Source organism: Bubalus kerabau, chromosome 4, assembly GCF_029407905.1.
Source record: "Bubalus kerabau isolate K-KA32 ecotype Philippines breed swamp buffalo chromosome 4, PCC_UOA_SB_1v2, whole genome shotgun sequence".
In the NCBI taxonomy this organism is placed as follows: Eukaryota; Metazoa; Chordata; class Mammalia; order Artiodactyla; family Bovidae; genus Bubalus; species Bubalus kerabau.
In genome coordinates, this window is record NC_073627.1 from 128,209,463 (window position 1) to 128,228,436 (window position 18,974).

The 18,974-nt window shown below is 42.7% G+C and overlaps 1 protein-coding gene across 6 annotated transcripts in view; it reads right to left on the reverse strand.

The window, feature by feature from the left end:
- FBXO10 (F-box protein 10) overlaps window positions 1-17,770 on the reverse strand; it is a 42,688-nt gene extending 24,918 nt beyond the window's left edge. For 4 of the 6 annotated variants that reach the window (XM_055578561.1, XM_055578555.1, XM_055578559.1 and 1 more), the window contains exons 1-2: window positions 17,632-17,770; window positions 14,594-14,685 (exon numbers count right to left, since the gene is read on the reverse strand). The gene's annotated coding sequence lies outside the window, so the exon portion shown is untranslated. Of the gene's footprint in view, window positions 1-14,593; window positions 14,686-14,940; window positions 17,128-17,162; window positions 17,326-17,631 lie in introns of those variants that run through there. The other 2 variants (XM_055578556.1, XM_055578558.1) reach the window with 2 other exon arrangements.
- Between the last annotated feature and the right edge of the window lie 1,204 nt (window positions 17,771-18,974).

Genomic DNA, 18,974 nt, shown 5'->3' on the forward strand with positions numbered 1-18,974 from the left:
TCATGTATGGATGTGAGAGTTGGACTATAAAGAAAGCTGAGCGCCAAAGAATTGATGCTTTTGAACTGTGGTGTTGGAGAAGACTCCTGTGGGACTTGGACTGCAAGGAGATCCAACCAGTCAATTGTAAAGGAAATTAGTCCCGAATATTCATTGGAAGGACTGATGTTAAAGCTGAAGCTCCAATACTTTGGCCACCTGATGTGAAGAGCTGACTCATTTGAAAAGACCCTGATGCTGGGAAAGATTGAAGGCGGGAGGAGAAAGGGACAACAGAGGATGAGATGGTTGGATGGCATCACTGACTCAATAGACCTGAGTTTGAGTAAACTCTGGGAATTGGTGATGGACAGGGAGGCCTGGCGTGCTGCAGTCCATGGGGTAGCAAAGAGTCGGACATGACTGAGTGACTGAACTAAACTGAACTGAGCAACTAAGACATGCAGACATACACACAAGGAGGCAAAAGACCTGTGCTCTGAAAACTACTGGATCCTGATGAAAGAAATTGAAGATGACACAAACAGATGGAAAGATATACCATGTTCTTGAATCAGAAGAATCAATACTGTCAAAATGACTATACTACCTAAGGCAATCTACAGATTCAATGCAATACCTGTCAAATTACCAATGGCATTTTCCACAGAACTGGAACAAGTATTTTTAAAATTTTCATGGAAACATAAAAGACTCTGAATAGCCAAAGCAATCTTATGAAAGCAAAATGGGGCTGGAGGAACCAGGTGCCTTGATTTCAGACTATACTACAAAGCTACACTAATCAAAATAGTATGGTAGTGGCACCCACAAAAAAAGAAGTATAAACCAATAAATCAAACAGGACAGAAAGCCCAGAAATGAACCTAGCACCTATGGTCAATTAATCTATGTCAAAGGAGGCAAGGATATATAAGGGAGAGATACAGTCTCTTCAATAAGTGATGCTAGGAAAACTAGACAGCTAAATATAAAAGAATGAAATTCAAACATTCTCTAACACCATACACAAACTCAAAACGGATTAGAAATCTAAATGGAAGACCAGTTGCTATACAATTTTTAAGAGGAAAACACAGAACACTCTTTGATGTAAATCACAGCAGTATCTTTCTGGATCCACCTCCTACAGTCATGAAAATAAAAACAAAAATAGACAAATGGGACCCTAATTAAACATAAAACCTTTTGCACAGCAAAGGAAACCATAAACAAAATGAAAAAAAAAAACACTCAAATAATAGAAGAAAATATTTGCCAGTGAGGTGACCAACATGGGATTAATCTCCAAAATATACATACAGCTCATGCATCTCAGTATCAAAAAAACAAACCCAATCAAAAATGGGCAGAAGACATTTCTCCAAAGAGGACATACAGATAGCCAAGAGGCACATGAAAATATGCTCAACATCACTAATTATTAGAGAAATGCAAATCAAAACCACTGTGAAGTATTACCTCACACCAGTCAGAATGGCCAACAGCCATCATCAAAAAGTCAACAAACAATAAACGCTAGAGAGGGTGTGGAGAAAAGGAACCTCTCCTACACTGATGGTGGGAACATAAATTGGTACAACCACTAAGGAGAAGAGTATAGAAGTATCCAGCAATCCCAATCCTGAGTGTATATCCACAGCAAATTGTAATTAGAAGAAATACACGTACGGCAGTGTTCACTGCAGCTGATAAGTCTCCCCTGAGGAGTTCTCTGAGCTCAGAGAGGATTTCCTTTCACGCAAATGTCACATTCTCTGTTGTTCCATTTGGCATTATTTACTATATCTTTACAACATTAATCCATGGGGATCCATGCAGCAACAGGTATTTCTATAACCAGGTAACACTTAAAAATATATATATATTCCCACAAGATCATCTCAATATACACAGAAAAAGCATTTGATAAAATCCAACATCTATTCATAATAAAAAAAATCTCACTAAGGTAGGTATATAAGGACTATATCTCAACATAATAAAAGTTATTAATATTTATGGTAAACCCACATCCAACATAATAAACAGTAAAAAGTTGAACAGTAAAAAGCTGAAAGCCTTTCCACTAAATTCAGGAATAAGACAAGGATACCCACTCTCACCACTTCTATTCAACATTGTATTGGAAGCTCTAGCCACAGAAATCAGATAACAAAGAAAATAAAAGGTATCCAAATTGGAAAAAAGGTAAAACTGTCACTATTTGCAGGTGACAAGATACTCTCTCTATACAAAGTCTCCACATAAAAACTATTAGAGTAAATGAATTTTGCAAGGTAGCAGGATATAAGATTAACACAGAGAAATCTGTTACATTTCTTTATACTAACAATGAAATATCAGAAACAGGAAGTAACAACCCTGTTTAAAACAAGGTCAAAAGCAAACAAAAAACAATTTAGGAATAAACTTAATGAAGGAAGTGAAAGACAGGTATGTTGAAAGCTATAATACACTGATAAAGGAAACTGAAGATGATTCAAAGAAATGGAAAACTGTCCAATGCTCTTGGACTGGAAGAATGAATGCTATTAAAATAGCTGTACAACTCAAAGCAATCTACAGGTTTAATGCAATCCTTATCAAAATATCTGTGAAAAATTATATTTTTCACAGAACTAGAACAAATAATCCTAAAATTTATATGGAGCCACCAAAGATCCAGGATTGTCAAAGCAATTCTAAGTGAGTGCCAATTCTGAGAAAAAAGAACAAAGTTGAAAATATAACCCTTCCAGACTTCAGACTATATTACAAAGATATAGCAATCAAAACGGTATAGCACTGGCATAAAAACAGCATCGAGACCAATGGAGCAGGCCTGAGCGCCAGAAACAAACCCACACAGCTGCACTCAAGTTAGCTTATGGCAAAGAAGCCAAGAATACACAATGGAGAAAGGACAGTCTCCTCGACAAGTGGGGTGAGGAAAGATGGACAGCAACATGTCAATCAATGAAACTAGAGCACTCCCTCATAGCACATACAAAAATAAACTCAAAATGGTTTAAAGACCTAAAGGTAAGACATGACACCATAAAACTCCCACAAGAGAACACAGGCAAAACATTCTCTGACATAAATCATAGCAATGTTTTCTTAGATCAGTCTCGCAAGGCAAAAGAAATAAAAGCAACATTTAGCTTTTGCCCAACAAAGGAAACCATCAACAAAATGAAAAGACAATCTACAAAAGGAGAAAATATGTGCAATGTGGCTGACAAGGGGTTAATGCTCAAAATACACAAACAACTCATACAACTCAATATTAAAATGAAACAAAAACCAAAACTACCCAATCAAAAAATGGACAAAAGACCTAAATAGACATCTCTCCAAAGAAGACATATAGATAGTCAACAGGCACATGAAAAGATGCTCAACATTGCTAATTATTAGAGAAATGCAAATCCAAACCACAATGATGTATCATGTCACACAGTCTGAACGGCCATCATCAAAAACTCTACAAATAAAAAATGCTGGAGAGGGTGTGGATAAAACAGAATCTTCCTACACTGTTGGTCAGAATGTAAATTGGTGCAGCCACTATGGAAAACAGCATGGGGGTTCCTTAAAAAACTAAAAATAGAGCTACCATATGATCCTTCAATCCCACTCCTGGGTATATATCTAGAGAAAACTTTAATTTGAAAAGATGCATGCACCCCAATGTTCACAGCAGCATTATTTACATTAGCCAAGATAAGGAAGCATTCCAAGTGCCCATCAACACATGACTGGCTTAAGATGTGGTGTATATGGAAAATTCTTGGCCATTATGACTTCCCTGGTGGCTCAGACCATAAGGAATCTGCCTGCAATGCGTAGACCTAGGTTCAGTCCCTGGGTTGGGAAGATCCCCTGGAGAAGGAAATGGCTACCCTCTCCAGTACTCTTGCCTGAAAAATTCCATGGATAGAGGAGCCTGACAAGCTACAGTCCATGGGGTTGCAAAGAGATGGACACAACTGAGCAACTATGCAATATTACTCAGCCATTTGCAGCAACATGGATGGACCTAGATAGAGAGTATCATACTTAGTGAAGTACGTCACACAAAGACAAATATATGATACCACTTACATGAGGAATCTATAAAATAATACAAATAAATATATACACAAAACAGAAATAGACTCACATAGAAAACAAATTTGGAGATGGCAATAGCACCCTACTCCAGTACTTTTGCCTAGAAAATCCCATGGACAGAGGAGCCTGCTAGGCTGAAGTCCCTGGGGTCGCTAGAGTCAGACATGACTGAGTGACTTCACTTTTACTTTTCACTTTCATGCATTGGAGAAGGAAATGGCAACCCACTCCAGTGTTCTTGCCTGGAGAATCCCAGGGATGGGGAAGCCTGGTGGGCTGCCGTCTATGGGGTTGCACAGAGTCGGACACGACTGAAGCAACTTAGCAGCAGCAGCAGCAAACAAATTTATGGTTACCAAAGGGCAGGGTTGGGGGGAGTAATTTATGGGTATGAGATTAACAAACTATCATACTATACATAAAGTGGGCTTCCCAGGTGGCGCTAGTGGTAAAGGACCGGCCTGCCAATGCAGAAGACTAAGTGACATGGGTTTGATCCCTAGGTTGGGAAGATCCCCTGGAGGAGAGCATGGCAACCCACTCCAGTATTCTTGCCTGGAGAATCCCCATGGACAGAGGAGCCTGGCAGGCTAGGTCCATAGGGTCACAAAGAGTCGGACACAACTGAAGCGACTTAGCACTTAGCACTCATACATAGAGTAGACAGGCAACAGGAATTTACCATATAGCACAGAGAACTATATTCAGTCTCTTACAGCAACAGAGTGGAAAATAATCTAAAAAATAAATAACTAAATCACTCTGTATACCTGAAACTAACACAATATTTTAAACCGACTATATTTCAATTTTAAGAAAAGTATACAAGTTTTGCCCTCTCCCCCTTTTCTTTGTCACTGGGTTTTCTGAGCCATAGAATTAAAAGTAACAAATGTTCCCCAGGGCTTGTGCCTGTAAATAACTGATAACAACGGGAATCTGTTTAGATGGGAGGGAGCAGGTCCTGAGGCAGGGCTCAAACTGTTCCTTTTAAAATGTGTTCCCAAGAGTGTGAGAACTCAAGGTTTCTGTGAGGTCCCTACCTAACCACACTGGAGGGATCCACATGCCCCTGGGCCACCTGAGTGTCCCCAGTCTCAGTGGGGAAGGCAGGGGCCATTCCCCTGGGGGATGAATCCTATGAAACCTGGCTCTCAACAAGTAGACTCTCTCCCTTCCTAGCCCCGTGACTTGAGGCAAATCCTTTAACATCTGTGAGCTTGTTTCCTTATCTGTAAACAGGCTCACAATGGCTATCTTGCTATCCTTCATGAGGATTTTGAGAATTTCCGAAGGAAAATAAATCATTTATTCAACAAATATTCATCAATTGTCTAATATTGTGCTAGGCACTGTTCCAAGTACTAACAACCAGTAAACAAGACCTTCAGGGACAGAAAGTACATTTAAAAAAATAATAACATAAACGCTGAGAAGACAAATAAAGCAGGCTAAGGGGTATATGTGTGTGTGCCCACGTCAAGGAAGGTCTCCAAGGAAGTGACATTTGAACAGAGACCAGAATGCCATTTAAAGCTATGGCGTGAGATCACTAGAGAGAGTGAAGGTGACCAACGCCTCGCCAGCCTAACATCTAAATGGCATGAAGTGGAAAAGGACTTGATAAAGGAGAGACTGGGAGCAAACACCCTGAGAAAACCATACAGAAATCTGGTCAACGTAAGGCACCGGAACTGAAGCGCTGCTGTGCCGTTCAGGCTGCCACTGCTTCCAAGAGGGTGGCGCTGTGCCATTTAGATCACTGCATATCATGACGGGTCAGCAAGTTGGGGTCAGGAATAAAACCTCTAGTGGCATCTCTGCAGCTCACTAATGCTCTTGGGAGATGGAGTGTGGGGTGGGTACAGGGGATGGGAGGAAGTACCGAGTTACAGCATAGGGACTACCCGTGTGAGGAGCGAGGCAGCACATGCAGACGCAGGGTGGCCAGGTGACGCAGCACCTGAACACCTGCTGTAGAGAAATTCACTGCAACCAATTAGACAATCTCTGCCCTCAAGGAGCTTATCGTTTTATTTAAGGCTTCAACATACGGTCTGTCTCCCCTGAGTAAAATGTAAGCTGCTTTGTATGCTGCCTAGAACCATGCTTGGCTCACAGTAGGTGCTTAATAAACACTTACTGAATGAATGAATGATCACTATCATCAGTTATCTGGTGTACAGTATTAGAACAGCCTCAGCTATAGAATCCACACTTCGAGACAGATCCTTGTGGAATTAAAAAAAAAAAAAAGAAAGTAAATAAAACCCAAGTATGTGGTCAACATTTGCTACGTATAAGACTCTGTGGTAAGTACTATGAGAGAGTCAGAAATAATATAAAGACCTCACCCTCAGGTCTGGCAGGAGACGAAGCTATCACTACCACCACTTCCCCCACCCCCCAAAAACCACAGTGCAAGGAAAAAGTGATCTGTGCCATAAAAGAGGGAAAGCCTGTGCGCAAAGAATAAAAATGTGACCCCCTAGCTGGGGGAATCAGCCAGTCACAAGAGAAGGCAACAAAAACAGCAGGAGCTACTGTTTACTTAGCATGACTGTCTGAAGGGCACACCATTAAGCACGTTTCATGCGTTATTTCCTTTTATTCTCTCAGCATCTCTTCAAAAGCCTTACAACTCAGAATGTTGTTTCTAGGACCTATAAGAACTGGTTAGAAATGCCAGCACTTGGGCACCATTGCATAACTATTGGATCAGAATTGGCATTTTAACAATTTTACAAGGAATTCGTATGTACTATATGTTTAAGCAGCACTGATTTAAAATTATTATTGTCTTTATCTTATTCATAAAGAAACTAAGTGAGAGAACTTAGGTGACAAATGGCTTACTCCAAATTACTCTGCTAGAGAGCCGCAGAGCCCCCTTTTGAAGCCAGACCTTACCCCAATGTTTGGGTTTTTAATCATTAAGTTTCATGGAAGAGCTGATGTCAGAGATACGGGGTGATGTTGGGGCATCCAGAGAAAAGATGAATGGGGACTGTGGACAGAGGAGAGGGTCAGCCAAGCCCCCAGGCAGGAAATTTTGGCTGGGCTTCCCTGGTGGCTCAGACAGTGAAGAATCTGCCTGCAATGTGGGAAACCTGGGTTTGATCCTTGGGTTGGGAAGATCAGTTGGAGGAGGGCATGGCAACCCACTCCAGGTTTCTTGCCTGGAGGATCCCATAGACAGAGGAGCCTGGTGGGCTATATAGTCCACAGGGTCATAAAGAATCAGACATGACTGAGCGACTAATCACAGCACAGAGGATACAGGAAGAAACTCAGTCTGGCTGAAGCTCTAGGAGTCTGAAGGGGTCGCGGAGAAAAATCAGCTGGTTCAGTTCCCTGCAGAGTTTTTGTTAACTTGAGGGCAGTAAGGAGCTGCCGTGAGTCCCAGCACAGATGGCCCTACCCATCCTGAGAAGAGTCAGACAAAAAGGGCCCAACCAGCTTCCAGTCGGGGTCCACCTCTCCCCCACCAGATGGCCCTGAAGGTGGGACTCAACAACCCTGTGCTCCTGTCCCATGTTTGTATAATGAAGAAAATGCACCTGCTTCCTACCTAGGGGAGGCCCCAGCAGTAGATCAAAGCGGTGGGAATTTTGCTTTTAACAAAAAAGCAAGGGAAAAGAGCCAGGACAGTTCAGGATTCTAGTATTTTCAAAGGAAAAACGAAGAAATTCTCATCCCCTGTTCTGAAGCGTACTAAATACAAACTGTATTAGTTGAGGAACCATAATAGGTTAATGATTTTAGACTTTTCTTCAAATCAAGTACATTTCCTAGAGCTTTGTTGATCTTAGTTTGAAAGTACACAGAGATTGAAATACAGTGAACCATGAAAGAGCTCCCCACACATACCTACACTTACACATGTACACACTCTACTGGAAAAGGAAACAAAGCTTAAAACCTTGAAGATGACAGATCTCATTTGGGCTTTTTATCATTTCTTCAAACCTCAGTACTCTTCAGCCTGAGAAACAACCAACTGTTTCTTACTCTCCGCTTTGAAATTTGATGACACAGACAAGAATTCTGTGTTCTGGCGCATTTACAGGGCTGAGTGTGGCTGGGAGCTATAAGGACCCGCTTTTTCTCCTTCAATGCACTGCCATTTATTCTCACCTAGGAGAGTGCACTGGGTCAAGGAAACCCAAAATCTGGATTTGAATTAGATTCTAGTTCACTGGGTGACCTTGAGGGGGCAGGGAAAGGTTGAGGGCTTACTAAATGCCAGGTGCTTTTTATATGCCATCTCAGTAAGCACTTCTAACCACCTGAGAGGTGGTAGTCTTCTCACACCCGATTCCAGGAATAAAGGTTATTCCATCTTTTATTCAGCAAGCAGTACAGCTGCCATTCCCAGCCTGGACTGAGTCCAAAGCCCCTGCATCCTAGTTTCCTTCCTAAGGTTCTGGGGTTCCTAACTTGTGCCATGATGGTAAAGGACCTTCTAACCTCACCATTACACAAAACTCACAGATCATGAAATAAGCATGAATTTACTCCTGCAATTATTATTCATTAGAGTATCACACAGTGTCTGAGCTGGATGTGACACAGCAAGACTCAGTTAGGAAGCCTGGGCCAAAGATTTAGGACCTCAAGCCAGTATTTGTGACAATCAAGGCACCTGTGCCCAGCAGCAGCCCTCTGGTCAGCAGGCAGCAAGTGTAGCAGCAGGAGGAGGAATGAACAGAGACCTTCAACCGACTCCAACCAACCCAGATGTTCTGGCGGCCTCCCTATGGCCTCCTCCCAGGCGGCTTGGTCTGCGGAGGAAACAGATCTTATGTCTCTTTCTCACCACCTCGTGCCTCTCCCTCTGCCACATACAGCTTCCCAGAAATTTCTCTTCAATCACTCTCAGCTTGAGACAATTCCACACCAAGTGATTATTATTTTACACCCGAGATCACATGTTCAATGGAGTCAGAACATCTGGGTCTCAGCTTCCTCATCTATTAAAGTGGTGGCAGGGGTGGGGGGCTAGATAATAAAACCCTCAGGAGTTGTTGTGAGACTACAATGAGACAATGAATGGAAATCACCTAACATTGAGCCTGACACATAGTAAACACACAACAAATAGTGATGAATTCCCTGTTACTGACTCTTTCCTTTCTCTAAATTCCTTTCTCTTTCTGTACTGCCTTTGAATCAACCCTCCAACTTCTTAGAAAAACAAATCATAGTAAGTGATGGTTTTCTGTAGTCAGATAAGATACAAGGAGAACAGAGATGGAGTGGAGGTCACAGCCGCCCTTCCTGGCCTACAAAGCAGACAGTCCCACCAGGCCGAGCAGCGGGTGCAGAGGATTCCTATTGCAACTGAGCTACCTGATGCCATTTGATGGCAAAGAGAATGAGGTTTCTTTTCAGAACAGCATCACTGAAAGAGCACTGGCAGCAACAGAAATCCACCCACGTAGGCACTGACCCTAAGTTCTGAGTGTCTATTCTAGTGAGTCTCTTGACTCCAAGAGCTAACAACAGAGAGCTTATCATTAGGGTTTATGTGGCATTTAAGGGAATGGATTTTTAAAGAAACACAAGAATAGAAACATAGTAGGTCTGGATCAATGGCAGCCCCAAGGCCCTCAGCAGCTGCAGTCTGGGTCTTCACTCATCACATGACTCAGCCACCCTCCAAGGATCTCCTCTATTCTCCTCTTGTTTGGAGTCTACATAACATTTCTCTCCTTCATGGCTTCTGCTTCCTCCTAAGATAGTTAGCCAGGGCTCCTCAAAGGCTTGACTCTACCTCATGGCTTCTCTATATATACCACTTCAGCCTCAATTTCTGTAGCTAAGTGTCCTTCTGTATCCGCAGTTTAAATGTCTAAGAGAACACGCGTCTTCTTTTACACTGGGTCACATCACAGGTCCCCGGTGAGGCCAGCAATTGGCTGTTCTTGGGTCTGATGTCCATCTCTCGTTAAGTTTTGACCAGGGTGTAGGGGTAGAGCAAGATTTTATGGTAGAAACACAGCTGTCTGGGGCTGCCACTCCATGAACAGGAGTTATGGATGTAGAAGTTTCCCTTAGAAAGGGCTGTGGGAATGGCAAGCACCACGGCTGACATGTTGAAAACATCTATACATACTAGAGCCCCACGCGTCTCCTGCTGTCAATCACCGAGATGTCCTCAGCCAACAATGCCAAGGTGCCCTGAGTGAGTAAAGGAATTGTTTGACCAGCCTCCTCCTTCCCTGTCAGTGGGCTTATGAATAGGTGATGTCCTCCCACTTTTTCTTGTAAAGATTAACAGAGTTAATTCCAATTGCAACCTCTCTAACCCTCTTCTTTCTTTGTATCTGTCAGCCATTACTCAGTGCAGTTGGACTGTGGTAGCTGTAACTTTCGTCTGCCCAGCACACTTTCCCTCTTCACAATTTTTATTTACTGTTGGCTGTGCTGGGTCTTTGCTGCTGCACACGGGTGGTGTGGCGGGTCTTTGTGGGGTATGCGGGCTTCTCACTGTGGTGGCTTCTCCCGTTGCAGGGCACAGGCTCTGAGCGCACATGCTTCAGTAGTTGTGGTGCATGGGCTTAGTAGGCCCTCAGGATGTGGGATCTTCCTGGACCAGGGATCAAACCTGTGTCCCTTCCACAGGCAGGTGGATTCTTAACCACTGGACTACCAGGGAAGTCTGCACCTTCCCTCTTTTGGCTTTTTTAGAAGAACTCCACTCCCACTTCATTTAGTCCTGAGTCTAGGGGCTGTCATGCAAAGTGCTTCAGCCCTTCATCACAGAGGATGGATCCCCGGCCCAAAGTAGATGATCAGAATAAACCATCCCCCCTTGCCAGGCATGGGGACAACTCAGACAACTCCATCTGAGGAACAAAGCCAAACTAAGACACACAAGGTTAAGTGACTATGAGAGATAGAGAAACACCCTAAGAATATTTTGGCCCCTGGATCCAGCTATGCCGTTTTATAAGCCAATAGAGTTTCTTTTAAAGTTAAGAGTACCTAAGCTGGTTATTTGCAACCAAAAGAGTCCTGACAGGTATACACAGAGTTTTCTTAAGGAAATTCTTTACACTCTCACTTTTTTTCCTCCCTTATCTCACTTGTTCCATCTCCCGGTCCTTAAATGACTCTAATCAAAGCTGGCACACTGTATTATAACAAGTTTACCATTAAGCGGCAAAGGAAAAGACAGTTCAAGTGGCCTAAGGTTTTGTATCATCCAAAAGAAGAGTAGAGGTATTTATCATTTCCATAATTTATCAACTTTGGTTAAATTAAAATTTCAAGGGTAACCATTAAAAGAAGAGCAAGAAGAGCATAATGTCCGTTTGAAACTAGAAGAAGGGGGTAAAAGCAGTGATTAAAAACAACCTCCCCAACAGGAAAAAGAGAGCTAAAATAAAGGGAGAACTAGCAGGACAAATGCGCTGAAACATAAAATATGACGACAAACTTAAACCTCAATACATCCATGGTTGTATTAAATGAATACGGACTAAATGTTCCAGCTAAGAGACAGACTATAAAAAACCAAACCCCAACTAGATGCTATTTATAACAGACATTCTTAAAACACACAGAAACAGAAAGGGTGAAACAAAAAGGATAGGAAAAGATATACCTTGCATAAACTAACCAAAAAAGATGGTATGGCTATACTGGTATCAGATAAAATAGAGTTAAGGCTAAAAAATATAAGGTTAGTACACCAAGAAGTAGAACAACTTCATATTTGTATGCATTTGATACTTGGGCTCAAAGATATAAAAGCAATACATTAAAAGGTAAAATAGACAATGGCATTATCATAGTTGTATATTTTAACACACTTCTCTATAATAGCTAAGATAAGCAAAAAAAATCAGTAAGGATCAAGAATTTAAAATAATTAATAAACTTGATCTAATGGCATTACACAGAACTATTACAGAGAATCCAATAATTAAAGAATACAAATTATTTTCAAGCACACATATAACACTTATAAAAACTCAAAACAGAGCCCTAACAGAAATTTCAACAAATTTAAAAGATTAAGATTATACAGAACAAGCTCACTGACTACAATCAATTAATAAAAGATAACTAGAAAATACTCATATCCTTGGAAATGAAGAAAACATTTCTAAGATACCTATGAGTCAAAAGGGCAATCACACTGGATACTAGAAAGTGTTAATGAATGAATAAAATACTACATATCAAAACTCATGAGCTCTGACTAAACAGTATTTGGAGAAAAATGCTTAACTTTAAATGTAAAGAATAAAAATAAAAAGTATAGAATTTAATGAACTAAGCATCCATTTCAAAAAGTTAGAGGAAAAAATAAAAAAAATACAAGGAAAGTAAAATTCTTTTTTAAAAAAGCAGAATTTAATGAAATAGAAAACCCAACCATGGAGAAAACCAGTAAAGACAAAAGTTGGTTCTTCAAAAGAAACCTCTACTGAAGCTCAAGAAGAAAAAAGAGAAGGCATAAAAATGAAATCAGATGGAAAGAGGATATTGCTACAGATGTTGCAGACATGAAAAGGGAAAGGAAATATTACAAACTTTATATAAATAAATTTGAAACTTTAAAAGGGACACATTCCTGAAAAATATTACTCAAAAACTTAAGAAGAAATTGAAAAATTTGTCCTAGAAGCATTAAAAACATTGAACCTGTGGTTAAAAATAACATAATAAAATAAACTTCCAGATCCAGGTCGCTCTGTCACAGAGTTCTTTCTTACATTCAAGGGACAAAGGAGGGAAACCAATACGGATGGTGGAAGCAGGAGTTGATGGGCATGATTTGATCTTTGGACCAGTGGTAGTGGCAGGGTTTGTAGCTTGTCCCACTCACCTTATACTTGTGAGTTTCCCCAGAAACTGTGACTAACCAGAATCCTGGAGAGGCTGTCCTCAGATGGAGTGAAGTTGACGTAGAAGGGAAAGGTTTGACTATAGGGAATACCACTGGTGCCCCACCCAGATCCTCTTTACTGCCTAGCACACCCAACCCCCAGACAGAAGTGTCAGCTGCTAACAACACACTGATGTCTCTTCTCCAGAAAACTGCCACCTCACCTAGTTATCCTTCTCTTCCTCTCCTCCCTCCATCCTGCTTCCTTCATTCTCCTTTTCCTGACCACTTCTTCCAATGCATCATTTGAGTGTTAATCTCCACTAAGGTCCTGCTTCAACAGAACAGGATCTAAGATAAACAGCTAGGAGGACGAAAAGAGTCACAGGGCAGGAGAAGGTACTTTTAAAACATATAACTGACAAGGAACCACTACCCAAAATTTATACAGAACTCAGATAAATCAACAAGAAAAGCTGAAAAATAGGCAAAAGACTGAATAGGCAGCAAACAACAGATGCCATCTGATTAACCAATAAAAAAGTGCTCATCAGTAGTAACCAAGGAAAGAAAATTAAAACCACAGAGATATCAATAAAAACCACCTACAAGAAGAGTTTAAAATTTTTAAATTGACAATACCAAGTCACTGCAAGGATGTGAAAAAACAGGAACTGTTACATATTGCTGGTAGCAAAGTAAATTGCGACAATCACGTGGAAAACCGTATGGCACTATCTAGCAAAGAAATTCTACTTCAACATATAACCTAAAGAAACTTGTTCACAGGACTTCCCTGGCTATCCAGTGGCTGGGACTCTCTGCTTTCACTACAGGGCGCACGGGTTTGATCCCTGGTCGGGGAACTATGATGCCACACGCTACGCAGCATGGTCAAAAAATTTTAAATAAAATAAAATGGTTAAATGGTGAATTTAAAAAATAAATACATAAAAAATTAAGAAACTCATTCACATACACAATAGAAAATGTCTAAGGATGTTCATGGCGGCACTGTTCTTTACATTTAGAAACTATATCATAAGATACTTGTAAACACAAGGATGAATAACACTACTGTGCCATATTCATATCATGAAACACTGCTAGCGATGAAAATAAGTGCAGTCACCACATGGATTCAGCTCACAAACAAGCTGAGCAAAAGAAGCAAACACAAAAAGCACACAATATGATTCTACACGTATAAAGTTAGAAACCTAGCAGAAAAGTAACTGTATCGCTGAGAATGCAAACATAGGTGACAAAACTACAAAGAAAAGCAAAGAAGCGATAATCACAAAAGTCAAGATAGTTTCTTCCAAGGAGGCGGTTTTGATTTGGAAGGGGGTGCTATGGACTACTGGCAATGTACTATTTCTTGACATAGGCAGTAGTTACATGTGTATTTTCCTTAGAACTGTGAAACGATACATTTATGGATTTTACCCACATGCATTCTTGTTGTATTTCTCTGTTTTTTTAGGCTGTGCCTGAGACATGCAGGATCTTAGTCCCCCGGCCAGGGATTGAACCCGTGCCCCCTGCAGTGGAAGCATGGAGTCTTGACCACTGGATGTCCTGTGTCACATACTTTTAAAAGTTTAAAACAAGACAATAAAATAAACATATTGATTACCGTTTGACTCTTACCTATGAAAAGTGAGGTGAGTTGGCACCCAAAGTCCTGGTGGAGCTATCTGGTTGAAGGTTGGCATTCCTGAGTATTCTTGGTAGGCAAAATCCTGGAGAGGAGTAAAAGCGATTTGCCAAAAAGCCATGGGTTAGGGTTAGGACGAGAAAGGATTCAGCTCCCAAATCCTGAGAAAAGCCTTGAAAATACATAACTCTACTGCGTGGTCTGAGGTGACCCCAACCAAGGCTGCCTCTATGTGCTTCCCAAATAGGGGAGACTGGGGGAACCAGCTTAGTCTCAAGCTCCACATATGCCCTTTGGGAGAATGGCTAAGCACAGTGGCATAAATTTAAAAAGCTCCAACCTTGGAATACAAGCATGGGATCAACTGGCAGGGCCGTGGTCCAATAAGGGCACTGAGCAGCAGTGGACACACTTCCTTAAATGGTGCAGGACAGCAGTTCAATAGTAACATGATACAGCTGTGTCAGAAACAATGTGGGTAGACTGCTCAGACTACTGTTCTCTCCCTTCTGGAGAGTAAGACTGACTTCTTTGGACTGTCTGAGCCCCCAGGGGGCTTGGAAGTGGGAGACTTCGTAATTCTCACTAATGCGGGCATTAAGAGACTTGGGAGATTATTTGGAAAAATAAAGAAATATAGGGCTGCTTGGAACCCAACTGGTTTTGAAATGAGATGTATGGTTAAACATCCAAAATGAAAAGACAAAATATTAACCAAATGAGTCTGCTTATCTACCTTTATGAACATATTAGCATGTGTACAGGTAGGAACTAATACATCCCTAGGCTAAAAGAAAGACTAACGAGGGAAATAAGGAAACATTTCAAAGCAAGCCCATAATAGGTGACTTAAGAGAAGATTCATTCATTAAGGTAAACTGAAAGGACAAAATGCTTCTTGTACTATTATTATTATGTGCCTGACACACGCAGAAGGAACTGGTTTCTTTTACATCTTCCTTGAAAAGCATCTCAGTATCTTCTTGGTTTCCCAGGACACCATCTTTACCACCTCTTAAAGCTCTCACTTGCTCCCAATCTACATCTTTATCAGAGCCCCACTGATTTGCCCCTTCGGATTATCCCTCTAAAGATTCTGAGATACCTAAACCAGGGTCTATATGTGTTGTTGTTCTGGGTTTTTTTTTCCGTTTCTACTTATTACCACTCCCCTTGGCCCTGCCACTGATGGATGCTTGTTAAAGGAAAGAAGGAAAGAGGCTGGGAGGGAGCAAAGGATATTATGGCTGCACTGCAACTGAAAAAAACAGAGAACCACCATCAGAAAACAAACTGCAGGGAACTGGGGACTACCTGACCATGTATTACTTAACAGCTACTTGTGTTATCATAAAAATACAATTCATCTGATAACCATGGAAACCAAAAAGGCACCGAGGTGAGGGTGGCCCTTTTCAGAAATCTAAAAACAATAAGAGGGCTGCCTGAAACCAGAAAAAGAAATCCAAGCACTGTACGCCTGAGGAAATCCTTTACTAAAAGGCCTGACAAAGCAGCGCTTTCTCCAGTCTCTAAAATCTCACCAGGCTTCAACAAGGGCGCTGGGACTGCTGGGGCTGATCATGAAACTATTCAGGCCTCTGTGTGCATCCGTCCTTTGGGGCCAGCTGCTATGAGGAAGGCTCCCTGGGACCTATTGTTATTTTAAAATGTACTAAGAACTGGCAGAGGAATACATATGTGTGTGTTTCTTCTCCAGATCCTATTAGGTACACAAGCACCCAGTAAGTGGTCCATATATACTTGTTGAATAAATGACGAAGTCCGGTTAAAATTCAGGGAAAGTACAGCATCTGGTAAACAGTGTGTGTTCTTTCCACCACCCAGTGCCAACATCCTGTCGGGTTCTGAGAAAATCAAAGTCCTGTCCTCAGTTCTGGGTCCAGTTTCTCCATTTGCCCAAGGAGACAACTGGAGTAGATGGTTTCCCAGGCATCTTCCAGCTCTGACAGTCAATCACTGTATTGTGCTTTTTTTGGTGGCAGCACACGCCTGGCACTTCTCTTTCCCCTCAGAGGGAATCTGATACCCATCTGCTCCAATACATTAATGTTCCCATCCTGACTGACTCACTTGGTAGAAACAACAGGTTCACATGCCAACTGTAAATGAGAAGGCAAAGGGGGCCCAGACAGAAACGGGGAAGAACTCCACTTGGCCCCGTTCTTAGGAAATCAGTACAGTACTCTTTTTAGGAATAAATATACAGAAACGGAAGTGTGATGATTCTAAACATCCCTCACCTGAATGACTCTCTAGCTTACTAATACCTGTACTAATAGCAAATTATTGAGCATTTCTGTGCCCGACACGGTGCTAAGCCCTATTACACTTAATCCTCACAACAATCTCATGAGCTAATTACTGTTGTTATCTTCTTCTAACAGATAGGGTTCTATCCTGCTCGAGGTTGCACAGTAAGTGGCAGAGCTAGGATATGAATCCAGGTGTAACTGACACCCTGAGTTCTGGCTCTTCAGATGGCTTTTCCACCTGTTCTTCATTGTGGTCCTGTGAGCGAGGCAGGGCAGGAGTGATCACCTTTACTTTAAAGATGGAGAAACCAGTCTCGGGACAGGCTTTGCGATTTGCACAAAACACATAAGACATAAAAGGTGCCTGGCCTCAAACACTCGCTCCTGCGTTCCGAGATGAGGGTTCTTCCCATCTTCCTCTTCGACTTCATTAACAGACTCGCACAACCTCCAGGCTGAAGGCAACCGCAGAGATCCACCTTCCTGGCCCCGTTTCACAAGAGGGGAAACCAAGGCACAGATGTTCTCCGGAGCAGCTGAGCCTCCAGGTGCCAGCAGAGCGCGGGGCCGCGGGCGGCCTGAGGGCAGCCCTCCCGCTGCAGCCAGGGCCAGGTGCTCAGACTCCTCGGCCGGCAGCCTCGCGAAGCGCCCGAGGTCCCCGGGAGGCAGCCCCAGGGCGCCCGAGCCCCCTCCCCCGGGCCGCCCCCCGCTCCGGGGCCAGGGCATCCCGGGGTCTCGGGCTGTCTCCCCCTTACCTCGCCGGGAGCTGTCCGGGGCGCTAGCCCACAGCACCGCGGGCCTCGGGCGCCGGGGCCGCAGCCACCTGAGCGAGGACTGCGGCGCGGGGCCAGGGGCGGGCAAGCCTCGAGCCCCGCCTAGGGGCGGTATTTGCAGCGCTGGTGCGGGGCGGCAGCCGTCACGTGACGCGCGGGGAGGGGATGCCGGGAGCGGCGGGCGCGCGGCCGGGCTGGGCTTCCGGACCACCGCGGCGGAAAGGAACCCGGAGTCTCCTCTGGGAGGGTAGGGAGAGGGAGACGTGAACGGGGCGGATGAGGCTTCAGACGCTACGAAGTTGCTCGCCGAAGGACGATTAAGGCTGGTACTGCATGGCCCCCTGGAGCAGAAATAGAATCGGTGGGTGGAAATTGCAGGCAGGCGACTGGGGTCACTATGAAGAAGATTCTTCCAGTCACCAGTTATCTATCGGTGTAATAGGCTGTTCTAGGAGGTAATGAGCAACTTTGTAGGTGTGCACAGAGGGGCTGGTTCATTCATTCAACGAACTGACCGCTGGCTATGGTCCAAACAATATGCTGGGAGTATATATTAAATAATTTTATGTATACACACTACCTGTCACATACTTGTTGCTGCTGCTGCTGTTATTATGGGCACAGACGTGAACAAAGCTGATGTGGCTTCTGTCCTCCTTAAGTTAATTTCTGAGTGACGAAGGTAGACATTAATCAGATAGCATATAAATAATTTGTAGTAAGTGCATGGGAAGAACCCAGATTTAAAACTAGGGGGCAAGGAAGGGTGGTCAGGAGTTAGCCAGACAGAAGAGAGGCCTGTAAAGCCTGTATGAAAGCTCTTGGGTGGGGTGGGGCGGAGAAGAGAAGATTGCTCTTTGGGTAAATGGAAGATGTCCAGTTTGTCAGAAGCTTATTGTGTTGACAGAGAACAGTGTAAGTGAAATTAAAGCCAGGTAGGGATCAGATCATGCAACATTTAGTAAGGCACAATAAGGATTTAAAAATTTTATGTAAAAGGAAGGCAAAGAAGGGGTGAAGGATATGGGTGATTTGAGACCCCCCTCCCTTTTTTAGTATGATAGGAGTCGTGGGGAAGATCCCTTGAAAAAGGAAATGGCAACCCACTCCCATTTTCTTGCCTGGAAAATTATGTGGACATAGGAGCCTGGCAGGCTACAGTCCATGGGTTCACAAAGAGTCAGACCAAACCTTAATAAAAAAAAAAAAAAGAAGAAGTATGCCAGCTACTATGTGGAGAATAGACAAAATAAGAGTGGAAGCATGCAGATTGGTTAAAACTTGGACTGGAGTGATGATAGTGAAGATGGAAGTCGATTCAAGGA